This window comes from Pygoscelis adeliae, unplaced genomic scaffold (genome assembly GCF_000699105.1).
Source record: "Pygoscelis adeliae isolate BGI_AS28 unplaced genomic scaffold, ASM69910v1 Scaffold57, whole genome shotgun sequence".
Taxonomy (NCBI): Eukaryota; Metazoa; Chordata; class Aves; order Sphenisciformes; family Spheniscidae; genus Pygoscelis; species Pygoscelis adeliae.
Genome location: NW_008825615.1, coordinates 9311915 through 9332396, shown reverse-complemented (window position 1 = coordinate 9332396; position 20482 = coordinate 9311915). Strand labels below are relative to the sequence as shown.

Below are 20482 nucleotides of genomic sequence, written 5' to 3'. Positions count from 1 at the left end.
TGAAGCACTATTCAGGCGCTTAAGATAAGCCAAATGCTTAAAAACATGTTCAATTTGATTGTAAAGTATGTATTCAGATTATAATAAGTGTTTCATATAAGCATAGAGATTAAGTCTCTTCACTGGCATATGGGGAGCCTGTCCACCCCAGAGATTAGGCAGTTTCACTTTTTCTGTCTTGAGCCTAAATGCCACAGTAATTTCAACTCCTAAATTAGGCAGTTTGAATACACCCTTGAGTCAATTACACAAAGCCAACATTTCAAAGTCAGGGTAAGTGGCTGTACAAATGTCTCCTTCCTCCTCTACCCCAGCACACATACACACACACATATAACCTTGCACACACAAATGCTGCAGAGCTGCTCCAAAGCCATCAAAGCCAGCTGAAACTCTTCTGCTTACTTCAGCTGGCTTTGGATCTTACATTTGCATTTGTGTAACTGTTCTACTCAGTTCTGAAATCTAATAGGTCACATCTGTACAAATCCTGAAACAAGCATACCACAATAAAAAGAAAAAAAAAGTAGTCCAGCTCTCTAAGCCACGCTGATAAACTGCCAAGCATTTACCTTGTCCGGTTCCCAATTTTGTGCTCAAATGTACGTGTCCTGAGTTCGTCTGGGATAGAGTTAATTTTTGTCCTAGTAGCTGGTACAGTGTTGTGTTTTGGGTTTAGCACGAGAATAATGTGATAACACACTAATGTTTTAGTTGTTGCTAAGCAGTGTTCATACTAAGTCAAGGACTTCTCAGCTTCCCATACTCTGCAAGCGAGGAGGTGCACAAGAAGCTGGGAGGGGGCACAGGCAGGACAGCTGACCCAAACTGGCCAAAGGGATATACCATACCATATGACATCATGCTCAGTACATAAACCGGGGGGAGTTGGCCGGGGAGCAGCAACCGCTGCTTGGGAACTGGCTGGGCATCAGCCGATGGGTTGGGAGCGGTTGCATCACTTGTTTTTCCTGGGTTTTGTTCCTCTCTTTCTCTTTTGTTGTTTGCCTTTTCATTACAATTTATTATTATTGTTGTTGTTGTTGTTGTTGTTATTTTATTTCAATTATTAAACTGTTCTTAACCCATGAGTTTTCTTACTTTTGCTCTTCCAATTCTCTCCCCCATCCCACCGGGGGAGGGGGCGCACAGCGAGCAAGCAGCTGTGTGGTGCTTGGTTGCTGACTGGGGTTAGACCACAACAACATGATGCAGCACAGTCCTATTACAGTCATTGGTAGTAGAAGGCACTTCAGCATTTTCAGAAGCGTTCGGCAAACACAGGTCCCTTTAGAAGAAATCACTGGCTTGTAGCACGTAATGAAGGAGGTCACTCAAGAGATCACTTACCTTGGCCTTTTGCCCATTGCCAGCAGACTGTTCTGTAACCTGCTCTTAAAAACTTGAGATGATGAATATTCCACGACTCCCCAAGGCAGAATGAGAAAGGCTTTACTGTCCCTACAGCTGGGAAGTTTTCCCTAGTAGCCTCTGCTTCAGTCTAAGCTCAGCACTTCTTTTTCCTGTCTCTGGTGGAAAAGGAGAACAGGACAGTACTTTCTCTTTCTGGCAACCTCTTATATATAAGGAAACTTGTCATGTTTCCTCTCAGGTTTTCTTTCCCTCAATTAAATATACAGTTCTTACAGCCTTTCTCATCGGTCATCTTTTCTGGATCTTTGATCCTCTTTGTTACTCTCTTCTGTACTCTCTCCAATTGCTTTGCTTTTTCATCAGTGTGTGTTAAATTAGATATTGCCCTGATGCCTGAGTGGGAGGATTAAACTATCAAAATACTCTCTAGAGACAGATATTTTTTTGTTTTTCATTTGACTTGCACAGGAAGGGGAATATTTAATGTCTCATATTTCTTAGGACACTAAGCAGAATAGAAGAACATCAGATCACAAGAGTTTGTCAATATATAACCAAATGTCAGGTATTTAGCTAGGTCTGTTTTGGCATCATAAAATCCCAATAATCCAGTTCAGACTGCCCTTGGCTGTCCTTCAAGAGTTAATTCCTTTTTCACATCCTCCAACCGTCCTGTAGTAGAATCATAGCATCATTTAGGTTGGAAAAGACCTTTGAAATCATCAAGTCCAACCATTAACTTAGCACTGCGAAGTCCACCACTAAACCATGTCCCTAAGCACCACATCTACACGTCTGTTAAATACCTCCAGGGATGGTGACTCAACCACTTCCCTGGGCAGCCTCTTCCAATGTTGAACCACTCTTTCAGTAAAGAAATTTTTCCTCATGTCCAATCTAAACCTCCCCTGGCGCAACTTGAGGCCATTTCCTCTCATCCTATCGCTTGTTACTTGGGAGAAGAGACCCACCTCGCTACAACCTACTTTCAGGTAGTTGTAGAGAGCGATGAGGTCTCCCCTCAGCCTCCTTTTCTCCAGGCTAAACAACCCCAGTTCCCTCAGATGCTCCTCATGAGATTTGCGCTCTAGACCCTTCACCAGCTTCATTGCTCTTCTTTGGACACGTTCCAGCACCTCAACGTCCTTCTTGTAGTGAGTGGCCCAAAACTGAACACAGTAGTCGAGGTGCGGCCTCACCAGTGCCAAGTACAGGGGCACCATCACTTCCCTACTCCTGCTGGCCACACTAGTTCTGATACAGGCCAGGATGCCATTGGCCTTCTTGGCCACCTGGGCACACTGCCGGCTCATGTTCAGCCGGCTGTCAACCAGCACCCCCAGGTCCTTTTCCAACAGGCAGCTTTCCAGCCACTCTTCCCCAAGTCTGTAGCGCTGCATGGGGTTGTTGTGGCCGAAGTGCAGGACCCGGCACTTGGCCTTGTTGAATCTCATACAGTTGGCCTCGGCCCATCGATCCAGCCTGTCCAGGTCCCTCTGCAGAGCCTTCCTACCCTCGAGCAGATCAACACTCCCGCCCAACTTGGTGTCATCTGCAAACTTCCTGAGGGTGCACTCGGTCCCCTCATCCAGATCATTGATAAAGATGTTAAACAGAACTGGCCCCAGTACTGAGCCTGGGGAACACCACCTGTGACTGGATTTAACTCAATTCACCACAGTAGTGGTTTGCTATTTAGTAGTTTGCTGTTTTTCATATTAGTCTTGAATTAAAATACCTACTACCTTGTGACACAGAAGGGAAGGTAGGAAGGAATAGATCTTTACTTAGCATTAAATATTTAAAATATGTTAGATGAAGTGAGTGCAAAAATTATCTTGCTTTCATATGTTGCAGGGTTGACTCATAAGCTGATGAAGGTGGTTGAGAAATATGATCAAACAATGTTTTAGTGACCTATTAATCTAATGAGATTCCAAAGAGGAGTTGCAGAGATGAAAGATTAGCTGGAAAGAGGAGCAATTGTGGTTGATAGTGAATACAAAATGAAATACCATATGTGGCTGTAACTTCATAGCTTGAATCATAAAAATATACACAATCTGTTTGCATGAGCTCTTCATATAATTCCCTTGGGAGGTAGTGAGGAATTTGCTTTTCCGAAAGAAAGCTTTGGTAATTTTATTTACTGTCTCTTCTTTTATGCAACAACCTCCTTTCATTTACCCAGAAGAAAAAAGGAACAGTTAAAACAATGATTCTAGTCCTCCAGCATATAGAGCATGCTGCACATTCATGAAAGGACTCCAAACGGGTAAAAGGAAAAATGTAGAGTCACAAGATAGCTGGAGGCCTCTTCCCTTCATTAATATGATAACTTACTTGTCATGGAAAGCAGTGTTTACAGTACATGCATTTATGGCAGTGTTTGATATGTTGCCTCATGGACGCAGAGGCAACATACCCAGAAACACCTTCACAAAATTTTAATGTGACCTTTGTAGTTTCTGGCAGCAATTTCACAGGAAATCTGTAAAAACGAGTACAGATAAAGAAGCAGACTTGTGTACTGTCTACATTAGCAAATACTCAGAAAAATTTTTATACAAATTCTATGACACTATCTACAGGAGTAAGCAACCTAAAACCAGGTTGCCATTGTCGTTTGCATTTCAGCTGGCAAAACCACAGTTTTATATACATGGTAGCATTAGAACCAGATCCTTCAGTGACTTATATATGTAAAGATGGGACTATCTACATGTATAATATTGCATACACAACTCTGTGTGTGCTCAGAATCTCAGTTGTATGAACAGTGATATGTCTTGTATATCAAGGTTTCTTTTGTCAGTTTAAGGAACAAAAATACTCTGTAAACAATTTAATTTTGAGAGGAAAACACAACATTTAATGGCAGACTGTTTTTTGAAGCACCGATGAAGTCTAATGTTGCAGCTATTTTTTGAATCTTTACATTTCTCTCTAAAGTAATTTTTACAGAGTTGATTAAAAGTCTACATCAATTTATGTTTAAATCAGAAATTAAGTGTTTTGAGGAAAATGTGCTTATGAACACACCTCTTTTCCTTAATTTGAGATAAATTCCTATTCCAATCGTTTTGTTATTTTTTTCTAATTAACTTTAAAAAATCCTTTTTAATATTTATTTTTCTGCTGGAAGAAATCTATCAAAAATATATTGGCCTCAGACAAAAAAAGCACATATCTCTATAACTCATTCTAGAAATTATTTTACCTTGTGGAGAAGGAACAATTTGCTGCAGTTTTTCTCTGTGTGAACACTTCCCCCCGCCCCCCCCGCCCCCAGTGGACCTGATGCGTTTTTAAATTGTTTTAAGGGGAAAAAAAATCAAATATGTTAAGATGTTGCATTGACTACTGAAAATACTAAAATCAGGGGCATCCACAGCTCTTTTAAAAATATTTCCTAATATAGTAGATGAATCAATATGTCTTTCTGCAACATAAGCTTGTAATGCAATTACAAGCAAAAATTGGTATTAACCCTATTTATCATAAAAACCTAAATATTTATTCTTCATGTCCAAGATAATTTTCCCTCATGTTCTTATCCCATTCCTCAGTTTTGCCATCACACTTTGTATATAACATAGTCCCTATAGGCTTGACCAAAACGCATATTAACATCATGCAGGTGGTGCTGGATTTGCCCTTTATTCATGGAGCAGAAGCTCCCATGCATCATTGTTAAATAAGGGTAAAATATTGGAAAACCTGTTAATTTGCAGGGGGAGATACATAAACATGCTGAACACAGAAATCACAAAGATGTTTTGGGAAAGTTTACAGAACCTTTAATTCAAGTGCCATCTGCCTTGTACAGACATAAAAGAATTTGTTGGACAGAATACACACAGAGGCATTATGCAATAAGCTTCCCTTTTTCCTGACACCCAGCTCAAGTACCGCAGTGTTTCTTTTCCTCCTGGCTACTGCAGTATCCTGGCCATGATCCTTCTTGAACATCCCCATCCTTGTATCCCCAGCAATGCCCTGTCAATAAGTCCTCCCTTTCATGCCACACTTCTCACTTTTACACCATGGGTAGCACAAGGGCAGCTGCATCAATAACATTTTCTCTCAAATGTGAGCATCCATTTTTCTAGTAGCTACTTCCATGGAACTCTCTCCAGCTGAACGGTTTCACATAGGCAGTGAAACATTTCATGAGTTTCACATGGTTTCACTCATGGAAGAACTATGGTATCCAGGTAGAAAGCACTGCAGCATGATCTCTCTTGCAGTCTGCTGACTTCTGCCAGGACCTGTACTGGGATTTCTCCCAATAAACATACCTTTTCCAATGACATTGAACAGTAATGACTGACAATTAAGTGGGACAGTGTTAGCATGAACTTCGCTTAACAAAGAAACATTTTTTGCAACTACTAGCAAATATTTAATTGCCTATTGATGTTGTCGATAAGTAAATAAAGGGGAATCTTTTCCTGGATATTCAGCACAAGTCGTACTCATGACCTTGTATAGGTACTCTGGACTTCAAGTGACTTCTCTTAGGAACTGTAGTATTTGAGAAACATCAAGCTAAACAGCGCTAGGTCATGGAAATGACAAGATGTATTATCAGTCATTTTTCTTTTAGAAATTGGAGGGGAAGGGCTGATAACGGAAAGGAATTACCTTATATGTACAGAGGGACATTTAAAACATGTTTTGATAGAGAATTATGTTTTTGTGATTATGATTATTATTTGCATTTGAGTTGGAACTGATTCCTAATTTTGCTAAGTGTTGCAAAAGACATTCAATTAACACAAATCTGTTTAAAGTTTTTTATTTGATGTAGTATGAGCTTATTCATGAATAATAATTTATATTATTAATACAAACTATACTGATACTATAATCATCAATTATTTGCATGAGTAATTAATTCAAGAAGAAAGATCTTCTATAGCCTAAGTTACAATGTAATATGCATAGTCCTTACGTTTTTTAAAGTTTGTTACGATTTAAAGGACAGAAGGATCTGCTCTGATTATCTAGTACAACAGCATAGAATTTTGCCATCTGGAATATGTGACCAGTGATCCTTACTTACTTTAAAGGCCTATTTTGAGGCTTAATTCATCCATATTTTGTAATACTGAGATGGAAATGTCTGTGATTTTACAAGAAAGTTGAGCATGTGACTATGTTTGAGTATATGAGTAAATCTACTGAAATCACTGGCATAAGAAGTTATAGACATATTTAAATATTATGCTGAACCACGGTCTTAGAGAAGCAATGGATTATGGCATTTCTGAATTCCATTTCCTACTCTGAAAATCTGAATTTTTTCACAGAGAGAAAGTTATTCCAGAGTTAAAATTGCCAAAGTTATAAACAAACCAAACTTTGAAGGGAAGTTAGTTCAGTAGAAGTGGAATTAATTCTGTATAAAATCTATTAATTTTTATTTTTATATATATTGAAGTGAGTTCAAAATTAGGAATTTATGAAACTTAGAACTATGGAGCAGTAAAATATTTGTGGTTTTAAAGCAAGTGAACTAATATTTTTCCAAAGCAGACTTTTTTTTAACATCTCCTCAAGAATTAAAGTACTAGTACTAGTATTGTTATAACTCTTTTATAGGAATCTGTAAGAAATTCCAATTTGCAATTCCAATTAACATATCATTGAAAATTAAGGATGGCTTAATTCAACTAATGCTGCAATTATTTTAATTAATTTTAATGTAAGATGGCTGGAAAGATAAAAAGACACTAGACATTAAAACATAACCATAAGAGAAGCTGCAGCTGAGGCCATTGTTTCTGTATTTCTGACCTTGAGTGTTTGATTCCTCCATTTTTCCACAAGTGCTAATATCTTCATGTGGATTTATATCATAACCTTTAGAATAAGTTAGACTCTTTAAAGCACTTACTAGTACTATTTTCATATACATCCACCTGTAAAACTAGATATCTTACTCGTTGAAAGCATAGGGCAAAAAAGAACAATAAAAACTTTCTAAAGTAAGCTAAAAATGGTTTTCTGTTCCTATAAAATAACTCCTTTGTACATTTTCTTTAAAATGTCATTACTTCAAAGTTTGATAGCTGACAACCCTACAGGTTCAGAAGCAAGGTCTGTGTGTCCAATTGCAAAGTTGAGAATTTATCCCTTTACAAGTTATTGCCTCTAGCCCTGCAGGACTGCTAGGTATTGGACTTAAAAGCAGTGACATTTTAAAATACAGAATAGATGTTACTGGCTTGGGATTAAAACTTGACCATTCTAAGGGTCAGGAGGTATATTTTTATGTAGAGAAAGGCAACATTGTGAAAAAAAGAAGCAAATATTTTTGTAAGGAAGTGCTTAACAGTTAAGATCATGCACAGAATAGAAAACGAGAAGCCATCATTAGGGTAAATCTAAAAGTAGACCTTATGAAGTGTATCAAAATCAGATGAGATACAATGACAAGTATCACCATTGCAACACCTATTATCTATGTCTACAATATACATACACGCACACACATACATATTCTATCTATCTTGATAGAATACTATGACATATTTCAGGATGTGAGTACACTTGTAAAATCCCAATTCTACACTATAAAATTAAGGAAATAAGAAATTCTCTCTCATATGAGATAAAATGTTAATGCAAAGCAATAAAGATTTAATCCTGTTCAATGTCCACTTATGTGATGCCAAGAAATTCAATTGGTAACTTTAGGGTGTAATAGTACCTCAACATTATATTGAGGCTCAGCTAAGATACTGCTGTCTCAGCATTATGTTTTGGGTTTAATATGCATATGCAATGTGGAACAACCAGCAAACTGAAATGTGATTAATTTGAAAGCAAAACCTTTAAACCAGGAATAATAGTTAAAGTATAAGCTGGGCTGAACAGGTGAAAGATTAATCTAGTCCCAGAATCCTGCCTGCCACAGTGGCTGTTAACAGATGCCTAGAAGAGTGTTTAAGAACAAGGTACTCATTTAGTAGAAATTCCCCTAGTATGCCTTCCAAATTCCAACAGGCTTGTGATGTACAGTCAGATTTTTTATTGTTGTGTGCTGTAGCCTTAAAAGATATTTTTGTCTGTGAATTTATCTGATCACTCTTTCAGTTTGCATAATCTTCTGTCATTTATAACCTCCTGTGGCAATGATTTCCACAGTTTAACTACACCCTGTGAGAAAAAATGCCTCCTATTTTTTGTTTTGAATATACAGCCTAATAATTTCATTTAATGCCCTTAGATCTTATATTACAAGGAACAACAAACAATCATTTCTGGTTCGTTTTCACCGTGGCACTCTTACAGACCTTTATCAGACCTCCCTTGACCACCTCTTACCCAGACTGGAGGGACTTACCTTATGGAAGCTGTCCCATATCTTCTGTCACCTCATCCCCTTTCCCTATAGCTTTCCTAGTTCCACTAGATCTGTTTGAGCTAGGAAGAGATCAGAACTGCATACTGTGTTCAAAATGTGGGCATACCATAGACTTTTTTAGAGTGGCATAGTCATATTTTCTGTTTTGCTATTTCCAAACCCCTGCTGAAAACTAATATAACTGAAGAACACATCATGTGCTTGATATGCTCTAGCACCTTTGAATTGAAATAAACACATGAGGTTTCTCCAATGCATAGTCAATAGAAAGATGTTTGCTTCTGTGTAATTTTAGATATCATTTAGCTGTCTGAGAGATCAAAATATAGTGCCAGGTTCTGATGTGAGTTATTCTGAGGATACTCCATTGAAGTTGACAGGTCCAATCAATATACAGCATGCACTGACATGAAGTGGATGCATGACATTCCCTGAATACTATATATGCACAGACAATGATTGCAATTGCACTCATCATTATGTAATTTCTAGGAGATATATTCTAGCTAATAAGCTTCATGTACTAAATAATCGGTATATAATTCAGATCGAGAAATGTAATCTAAATTAATTGTATTCTTTATTTATTGCACTTTTAAAACATCAAGTAGTGTGAGAACATAACAGAATGCAAATTACTTCAGAATTTAAGAAGACGCTGTAGCAATTTCTACTTGCAACACTATGTCTGACTGAAGGGAAAGGCATTTCAGAGATGGAGTTTTCAACTAAAACATGCCACATCTATGTGACATATCACAGACAGACAGACAGCTTGTGATACGCCTTTCATGCCAATGAGAGTTGATTTCATTCTGCGAAAACTGCAACATTAACCGAATAATGTTACTGGTGTATGTTTGTAGATACATATACTTTCAATATTCTATACGATGTAATGTTGTAAACATCAAAAATAGTATATGAGACCTCCATACAGAGATAGAAGGAAACAAATATAGCACTGTATTTGGTTGCATTTTCTTTTCAGCCTAGAAGCAGTTTACCTTTGCATTTTTATTTTGGCCTTGAGTCCCAGGGTTGTCTCTTAATTTTCCTGTGCCCAGTGTTGAGACTCAGGATGACACTGTCCATCTCTGTGTTTTAAGGCTTTCAGTTGAAAGGTGTTATGTAACGTTGGTAGACCATTAATGTATTAACACTGATTATTTTGGGACACTTTTTTCGGTCCATTTCTACCATACGTGAAGGCCAGACAGTACACCAACTTTGTCAGTCCACAGAAGACAAGCCCATTATTACAACCCCTGCACCTGCAGAGCATCGGGAATTCTTCTTGTGCTGTTTCCCACAAGGAAGCCACACACAAACAAAAAATATTATCAGGAGATGGAAGAAAGTAGATAGGTTACTAGCTTTTCTCATTTGTTCAGACAGGCTTTTTTTGGCATCTAGATAAGGCACATACTCTCCAACATGTCTTCTATCCCTTTTTTTTTTTTTAGATTGTGAAATAAAAGCACTTATCCAACCTCTTAACCAATTGATATAATTTTTAATGCCATCAGTCACATTTGTCTAAACACACAATCTAGCTGACATGTGACTAGCTGAAATGGATTTACCAGAGGAGTAAGAGGACTTAAATCCTGTATTGCCACTGTTCAGTGCAGTAAATTTTTCTGGGACTTCCAGATATACGGTTGTTACAAATGCAGATTGTCTGTTGTGTTGTGGATGCATCAGACATTGCACATGTGCAGATCAAATTCAGAGCATGTCCACAGAATCCACTGGACTTTGTGCACCACAGTGGCCTCCTCTGCAACACGTGCCCTTATATTATTGAGTCAGCACAATCCCTGGTAGATAAAGATTACTGTCCAGACATGGCACAGTGCAGACCTTCATTCTTTTTCCCAGCATTTTCCAGATGAAATATGGAAGCATCTGTTTTCATCTGCTGTGATACAGCGTGATGCACACCTCCTTCTTCTAGCCTCTGTACTAGTCACTCCTAGCAAAAAACACAGTGTAACTGTTTAGGTGTTATCTCCAGAAATTATCATTATCAGCTGAGTTTGTTTTAGGCAACACTACCATTACATAAGTGTAAAGTGGTACTAAAAAGTGGGTCAATTAAGTGTAATTTACTTTACTGGGCAGTTGGTCAGTAAATACATCCACTCAGGAAGATTCAGATGAGCAGTAGTTCACATAACTGCACTCCAAAGTGGCTACATTCAAGCCATTTTGAATCTGGAAGCTGAGGAGCCACGTTAATATATGTTAAGGTAATAAGCCTTACTGAAAGGCAAGAATATCAGACCTAAGACCAGCTCAGAAGAGTCTAAAGTATACATTAAGGAAGTGCCTCTTACATCTTCTTTTTAACAAAAGAGCTTCCATTTCCTAAATCTGTACTTGAATTTATTTGACTCTGTAATCACAATGATTTTCATACATCTTAAAAAAAAAAAGTGAAAATCATTAAGACAAAAAGATGCATTACTTTATAATGTTAGCTCCACGAATTATAGTTTTCAATGTACAGCTTGCATCTATCAGCTTTAGCAACATCTGGGTTGTTTAGTTTTTTTTCTTAATCAGATCGTAAACAACACTGTAAGAAAGCTTTGTGTTTAGCTATATTGCATTACATTTGCTATCAGATAGGCATATACAAAGTTACTGCATCTCAACTGCTTGCATAGATTTGTTGCATTGCCCCATTTTAAAGTCTCAGTCATTGTATGAGATAGGCAGATACATGTCACTATAGGTACTTCAATCCTTAATGGACTTTCTCAGACCTCCTTTCCAGTCACTGTACAACTCTGGAGAATCCCAAATCCAGAGGTTCTTATGTGTTTTATGTTAAGCTGCTTGGCCACCAAGGCTTCATTCTAATATGCTCAGAAGAACCTCAGCATTAACTCTCATCAAGATAGGTAAACAGGTCATCTCTGTGTCATTCTTGACTGTGGCCTTGACTTAGCAGTGAATTTGTTGCTAAATAAAACATGGACAGCACATGTATGAAGACCTATACTATAGTTCTTTTGTCCAATAATTCAATGGTTAGAAAATTCACCCACGGGTCTCATTTGTGCTTGCAAAATTCAGAACCTTTTCAGGAGGAATGACCTAATCTCCAGGCTGTAGGGTATTTTGGAATAAGGAAGCTTCTCTAATTCCCTGTGATTACCTTTAGTCTTATTCTTTCATATTAAAACTAAATACTGATTGTCTGAAAGGGAAAAATTACTCACTTTTACAATCTGTAGTTAAGGTTTTCACTGAAGAAAAGATATCCAACCGAAGATGTTAAGCATCAATCACTACAAACCCCTTGTCACCTCAAACTGGCTAATTAGTATGTGTCTGATCTCAGTCAAGAGCCAATAGCAAGCTATATGCCTTTTTCCTATTGAGGTATTTGTATCATGTGTTTTTAATGTGCAGACTAATAATAATAAAAGATTTGGTGCGGGTTCAGTCAGGGTGCACTCTGACTTACCAAAGAGAGAATAGGGAGATAAGCATTACTCTTATTGAAACAGTTGTTAATTGGCCAGTCAGGTACACAAGATAACATCTGATCTATCAGAGAGACATCTCTAAGGAAGAAAAAAATACTGATTTTAATTAGGAGAGATGGCCAGATTATCTCCCGAATAAGAAAGAAATCAATCTATTTGAAGAAAAACAGATTAGATCTGTTTAGACTCCTGGGGAGGACTTACAAAAGAGGATTGGCTATTAAGAGCAAGTGTCTTACGCAAGGAAAAGGACATAACCTTAGGCCTAACGTATACAGAAAATAGAACTTTTTCTGAAATGCATGTTTAGAAAATCTTTCAGAATAATATCTGGATAAAAGGGGAGAGATACTGCTTCACATAATCCCAGTGTCAGTAGAGCAAAAGTCAGTTTTATTTTATTTCTTTGTTTGTGTCTTTATAAAAATTTGTAACGGTGTCCTATTGTTTGTTTGTTTGTTTGTTTGTTTGTTTGTTTTATCTCAGCCTGGCTTGAATTAAGTTTGTTTTCAAAGTGCAAGAGGATAGAAAAAAGTCTTTATTTCTGTCTATAAAATTGGCCATTGAGACAACTTAGCTCCAGTTGCTGTAGCTCCACAGCATATTCTTTAGAGAACACAACACGTAACAGAGTAGTAGGATACACATAGGATTGTGTAGGAGCAGCAGGTGCTCTCACAAGATGCAGTGGAGGAGAAGCTGATAACCAGGAGGGTTCTTAGTCATGCAGCTGAGATATGAAGGAACATGTATGAAACCTGAGGATCTTCAGAGAACATGTAACACTGATGTTTGACTGCTCAATCTGCTGAGTAATACTGAGTGGAGCAGGAACTGGAATGCAGGTGCCAACCGTTGTCTTCCTGCAGTATGGCTACAAAGTCCATGCTTTTCTTCACCTTCTGGCCCAATGCATAGTTCTGTTCACTGAGCACCTGCTTCAGCAAGAAGGAGTGAGGGTACTCTCACACAAGAATGTACTGTAGTCCAGGGTTAGATGATCAGCTGTAAAATATCTATCCAACACCCCTCATGCAGAGAAGGAAATTGAACTCACATCTTCTGTCTCACAGCCACTGAATTTTTAGATAAAATGGGGACTCTCCACTGGATATCTTTGATGTGAGACCTAACTTCAGATTTTGAAAGGTAGCATGTACACATCTAGCTCCAAAAGAGAACTCAGCTCCCTTTTGCATAACCTGAGCAATGAGCATCATTTCAGTGCCTGACTGCTTATCGTGTTTGCTTCTGCCATTCTCATTTTGTGGCTTAACTTTCTTCCTACCTCATGGTTGGCATCTCTGGAGCCTAATTCAAAGCACTCTCTGAGGAGGCTGTACATGTATTATTTTTAGTTTTACCTGGCCATTCAATTTAGAATAGGATGTTGTAACAGTAACAGTGATGGAAGTCCAGCCTCTGTTCTTCCTCTCATCAATTCCCTTTCACACTTGTTCCTCTCCCTGCTGGTCATAGCTGGCCTTGAAACTTGAACTAATGATACTATGCTTTATTGCTAATCTTGTCATTTGGAAGAAACATTAACGACAGCTACAACCCTGATCCAAGCTTTGACATTCTTAATTTCCAGGATAAACCTCTGAGCCCCTAATCGTTTCAAGCCCCTGGCAATATACAATTTACAAGGAACCTTTTTGCTAGGAGTCCCTGTGAATAATAGTACAGTGCGAAAGATTTCACAAGTTGATCATTGGGAAAACACTATATGGCAATGTTTCCTTAGATCACCATAAACCTACACAAATATTTATACAGTCTGAACAAACAAATATGAAAGATTTTACTGATTTCATGAGGAGTGAAAGCTAATAAAATATTTGTGGAAGTCTATCTTTTTTTCTACTAAATATCTGATAATGTTATCCTATAAAATTAACCTAGTTGAAACTGAGCAATTTTATACGTATCCAAAATGCTACTAAACTCATTACTGCAAACTTTGAGAATATACATTTTAACATAGCAAGTCGCTATACGACTTTGCCCCAAGAAACCAAATACATCATACAGCAACTTAAATGAAGAGCCCGATCTCTAAACATACCCACAGTTAAGTAATGCATGCTTGCAAAATGTAACATGGTCCTTGTTGTCTTGGTCATTCAGCATTATCAGTTACATCTTCCTTTCACAGTGAACAAACTTAGCAAAACTGTATTGAAATGAAAGACAAAATTAGAGTACAAACTGATACTCAATAAATGAGACCTCATCAGAAAGGAAGGGAGACAGCAATTCACTGTAGAATTTGCAGTAGAGTTGACCAGTTTGCTTCAATTATTGTTCTTATGAAAATAAGAAATATCACTCTGTTGCCTCCTGTAGTTTCCAGGAAACCATCATCTTGGGACAAGATATCCTGGAAGGGGAGTGTGGCCTCTTGTCTGCTCCATTCATTCTGGAGGTCCATGGGGAAGGAAGTTATAGTTCTCATAAATCGTCAGCAGATACCTACATCCTTTGGCAGTGTGTACATAACAGGAACGCCCAGTATTTACTTCTATGCTACTTTCTTTGAGAGCATCTACAGGGTCAGACAGAGATGAAGCTATGGAAAGCGATTGGTTTCCCTCAATTTTTTTGATGCACCAATATTCATCCTCTTAGGAGATTTTCTCTGTAATCTTGGGAAAGGGGGGAGAGTGCTCTTGCTCAAACGTCCATCCACTAGGCTCCTTAAAATACAGAAATAGATTTGAATGACTGGAGTTTGTCTGATGTTATTAAAAAACATGAATGGATCCTGTAACTCCAACAGTGATAAGTCTGCGTTATAGCAGTAGTGCAAAGCACGAGTAATCAAGAACTATGCAGTAGGAGGCAGGAAACTCCTAGTATTTGTCTCATCCCACTTTTATCATATCAGTCCTTTAGAATTTCTTTTCCTTTTCCACTTTGATACACTTGCAATATGCTAATGACAGGGCAACTATTGATCACAACACAGCTTATGCATACTGCGCGCTAGATCATACCTTAAATTGTATGGACAGGAAAGTTATAAAGAGTAATAAAATATTCCCCCAAGCATTAATCCTCACTTCCATAGCTTCCCCTACTGATAACCAAGGCAATTTTTGATCTTCCCTCAGACCTTTCTATGAGTTGTACATTATTAGAAAGTTAATGTAACAATGTATGCTTATAACTACAATGGCTCTGTTATAAAACCTACTTTTTAGGGTTTAATATCTTATCTGGTTTAAATCACGTTGGAATAAAACTTGGTTTCCAGCCCAGATACACATTTGTTTTACAAAAAAATTATTCAAATAGGATTTATTTTTTATATAAAGGTCAGCAAGAAAATTAATTTTTCAAGGATTTCTCCTTTCTTTGGCAAAAAAAATAAATTCACAAGTATGTCATTGAGGAAAAATAAAAAATTCAATGCCTGAATTGGAAAAGCGGCCTTATTCTTTAGGAAAATGAACTCCCCATAGTATTGTGGTTGGAGATCCAATTGCAAGATATTCATCACCCAGCTTTTTCTTCTGATACCACATAAATTCAGACATCTTTTTGGGGACATTTGCGGTATTTTAGACATGTAGTCATAAGGCAGCTATTTTTGTCCATTCTGTTTCTTTTCATTTCCATGATTTCATGCATTAGTTTTTCTAAATTATGTGAGGGGAAAAAAAGCCCTAAGTCATAATGACATAATGTTAATCATATTAACAATTTTAGGGTAAACAATACTCTGTTAAACTACAGTTTTATGTGTGACATTGTTAAGCAAAGTGTGTTTGAATCCACCTTTTCTTTGTGGTTTTTTTTTTTCTTTTTCTTTCTTTCTTTCCTTTTTTTTTACTTTAGGAAAAACTGTGGAGATAAACCAGATGTTGCCATATACTACTGGTAGGGATTGATCACAGTAGAAATTCTGCATACTAAAAGTTAAGTCATGTCTCAGACATATGGACACGCACAACTGAAAGGAAACTCCTGCAGTTGAGCCTTCCCTATGGCTTCCCTGGGATTTTAGGTCCAGGTGTAAAGAAGTAAGCAGGTGTTGGAAGGACTTTATCTTCACTAATGTGCCAGCCAGCACATCTGAACAGGCAAAATGATGTACATAATCTGCTACTCATAAGGGCCATGAGCTTATTTCCTATCTTTTGCTAGGCTAAAAAATTCTTATGTCTGCATTTTCCCTGTGCTTCTCATCATTATATGTCATTCTTTACTGAGAATAGAGTTGGAATACAAAAGTCTGTCCTAAAGGAAAAATAGCACCTAGATGATCAGAAAAAAAATGTATAATAATGTACACACCCAAGAGTGGGGAGAATTAAAATTATCTCAGGAGAAATAATATTATAATTCCTTAACTTCTGTGTAGTTTGCTTTCTCAAAACTGTTATTAAATACTTAAATAACAGCTTCTTGCTGCTATTTAAGTAATAAACTTAACAGTCAAAAAGGTTTCTCATCCTACTTTAAGCACAGATATCGATCATTGAAGAAATTACTGAAGTAAGCTACTATCATGTATGTATAGCCAAGATGTTAACTCTTCATCATGATGATCAAAACCTGGGCAACTACTTGGATCACTAGTTGCCAGTATGGAAAAAAATAGCTAACAGTATTGTTAACTTCCTTTTTCTGCCTCACAGCATCTCCCTCCAAAAAAAAAAAATCTTTCATTTGAAAAAAATTATTCAAAATAAACTAATAAGGTAGACAGTGTACGTTATGAGGTGAAGTCCTTTACTGAGTGAGTTGTTTTGACAGTGGTGTCATAGCTGATTTTTATTCATCAATATGTTAAAGTAGACAAAACAATGCAATTAGTAAGACATGTATATTATTCATTTTAACAAAATATGTCAATAGTAAGTGGTAAACCGTGTCATGAGACCAAGAAAAATACTGCAAAGTAAGGAAAACACGGTTGCTAACATATCAAATATGGCTTGATCATCAGTGTATGTCAGATTGGAAGTTGTGTCTGTGAAAGATTCTTTTACTCTACAAAAATGCTCGTATCCTATAAAGTACACTTTGATTTCAATATCTGAGACAGTCATATCATTGTTTTCAGTACTGAGCATCACTTTTATATCAGGCAATATTGCATAATACATTATTAAAGAGTAAAAATCACATTATTTCCTCTATATCACACACGATTAAAATACTTTTCTGTACATCATTTGGCCATCATTTTCATTGCACAGTATGTTCCCAATTCTTGATTAGAACTAAGAAATTTACATTAGGGTTTTGAAAAGACAATCCAGCATTCCTCTAACTGTAAAACTAATCTGAGAAGGACACACTCATAGGCAAATGTTGGAGCTGAGGGGGTTTTTTGGTGCTTATGCCATATTAGCCATAGATCCATGGGCCCAAATTACAGCCTACTTAGCCTTTTTCCCCTACTTCCGTGCTTTCCCCTCCTTTTTCCCCTGCCTCAGCTGCAGGATGACACAGGACCTGCAATGGTGAATCTATGCTTCTTGGGAATTCCTTTACTTATATCATGGGAATTCTGCCAGGCTGATTAAATCATCTGTAGCTCAGTGGAACAGTACAAAATTGCCAATAATGGGCATGAACCTAACTCTATATTTGCTACGTATTTTCAATTTGATAATTTTTCTTGATATAAATAGAACATTGTTAATAGTACCTGGCACTCCTTTATAGCTTTCTGCATAATAAGAAAGATCCACAGGAACAATAGGTGCTCTTTTGCATAGTCATATGATAACCCTAAACATTAGACACATAGTTAAAGAAAATCACACCAAAAAGGAATGAAACTTCCAAATATGGGATAGATTCTGATTGGCCCAGAAGAGTTGCATTATAAAAGGAACACATCATAGATGGAGAACTTCGTAAAAAGTGTAGCATTGAGATGTACTAAATACAATACATGTTTTAACTCCATATTTCCATTCCTTATTTACTTTCTACCTAAAACCAAATACTGATTTTATGTTGGCAAGTCAAAATGTCCAGCATCTCTGAGTGAGTTAGTAATCACACATTTACTGTTCTGCAGGCATGAGCATCATGCAACAAATTACAGTTATACTTTTCTTCTGGATTCTGCTCATTATTCCGTCCCCTTCGTGGACTTAGTATAACATTCTACACAGCTTCTGTTAGCCATCATTTCAACAGGCTACAAATTTATTTATTAATGAGACCTTTTTTATTTTTAACTGCGTTGGTTAGAAAAGATAGATAGACCATATTCAATCACTGAATTTTCATCTGTTACATATTCAAATGTAATACTGCTAGGCAAGAAATTTAAGTGTATCACTGAAAAAATGAACAATGAAATGTAAAAAGTGTCTATATTAGACTGACTCTGCTCCTGCCGTGTCAATGAACGTCTTATGGCTAAATTCAATTAGAGCACTTTCTTCATTTCAGAGTGCTTTTGGAAATTCCACTAAAATTTTCAGTAGTATTCTAGAAGTTTTGCAAAATATGTAGTGTATTTGTAATACCTGGTAATGTAGTACAACAGTGAACTGCTCAGCCAATGCATGACTGGAATTTTGTATTTGCACGAGTGACTTGAAGAACAGAATGAGCCCCTCTAAACCTGGTGGACTGCTCATGATTTATACTAATTTAAATATAATTATAACTGTAACAGATGTTTTGTTTTAAATTAAACTGGTCTCTGTGTTTGTCTACCTTTTATAATTAGAACTTGTCTAACTCTGTGCATTGGACACCATCTGCAAGGATTAAGTGCTAACTCTATGTGTCGTGCATTCAGTGCTTTTAAGCATAGGGTGAATTCAATATATTAAATCTTATTCTCAGGATGAATAATACCATCCTTTTGTTTTAAAACATGTCAATTTCTCTTAAGCTATCATTCTTTAATATTTAATCAGCACAGATAAATGCATTTCATTTGGCCTTAACTATGTGTCACAGTAAGGTATGGGACAGGAAAGCTAATAAAATAAATTGGTTAAGTTATCCAGAAGATAATGTTTCAGAATTTAGAATATGTAACTACATTTTTCAAAATGGATGTTGATTTAGCCTATGGCTCTCTGAAAGACACAATTTGTGAAGGAAAGCTAATAGATAGCTTTAGTGGCTTGAAGAATTGGTGGTTTTCTCTCAACTGTTTCCCTCAGTTGCTGTTCATTTTGTTTATTACAGGATACTGTTCTGAAGACAACAGTACGTAAGGGTTACATCTGGGGTGTGCTCAAAAACTAGTGGCGCAAAATGCCGAGGTGGGCTGGGGTGAACTGGATTCTCAGAGCAAGCTTAGGATAAACTGCCTTTGCGTGAGGGTCCTGGCATATAGAATCACTCACAAAGGTGGATTGTCGAGGCAGAAGAGGTGAAACAAGGGTGATCACAGGGACTGGAAATTATTATTCCCCCACCTTGTTTCTTCCACCTTTGTTTTTCTTTTTCAAGTCATTTAGTGACCTGAGGTGAAATGGACAGGAATTGACAGCGCATGCTGCTGCCGGCAGCAGAGTCACTGCAGTTGCTCCCTGGACATGAAAGGAGGGGAAAAAAGAAGAAAGAAACCCAATTCTTGTTCTCTAAACATAACATATGTAAAGATAATAGGTTTGCTTCAGTTGAAACCAACCCCTTTTTCCTGTAGAAATTATTTTCCCCCCACTGCAGTTCAGGAAAAAGGAGAGATGATTTTTTGTCTCTCCCTCTCCTTGCCCGCACAAAGAAAACGTGGGTTGATACCATTTTTATTGTTCTGCTGGGGTGGGTTTTAGACCTTGCATTAGCATATTGAATGTCTAATTGAATTCGGGGGCTGTGTTAATCATCTTGTTTTGTTTAGGGGCGGTTGGCAAAAGGTGCCAGCAAATGATCGCTTTGGCTTGGGGTTAGCGTGGTGCTGCCACCCCAAGAAAAAGAAATCGAGAAGGGGGAGGGAGCTAGGGAAAGGCGAGTTGACTGAGTGATGTCTGGAGGGCGAACTCGTGTGTCTCTTTGGTGATGTTGTGTGCTGCTGTACTGAAATCCACCCCTCTGCTGGAGCTAAGGCAAGAGTTGGAGGCATCTGATGCTGCCGTTTCCAGGGTGAAATTTCTAAGGCTGATTCACTAAAAACAACAACCAAAAAACCCCAAAATCCTCAGCAAAAATAGCCATCAGAACAGGAGATCCGGCATCTCCCGGTCCAACTGGCATAACCCAGACAGACGTTTGAGAACCATCTGCCTTTAAACTAGCC

General features: G+C 37.5%; 1 protein-coding gene across 2 annotated transcripts in view; it reads left to right on the top strand.

Moving 5' to 3' along the window:
• Positions 1-20482, top strand: part of BAI3 (brain-specific angiogenesis inhibitor 3) — a 481908-nt gene that overhangs the window by 356777 nt on the left and 104649 nt on the right. The gene's annotated exons all lie outside the window — the stretch shown is intronic.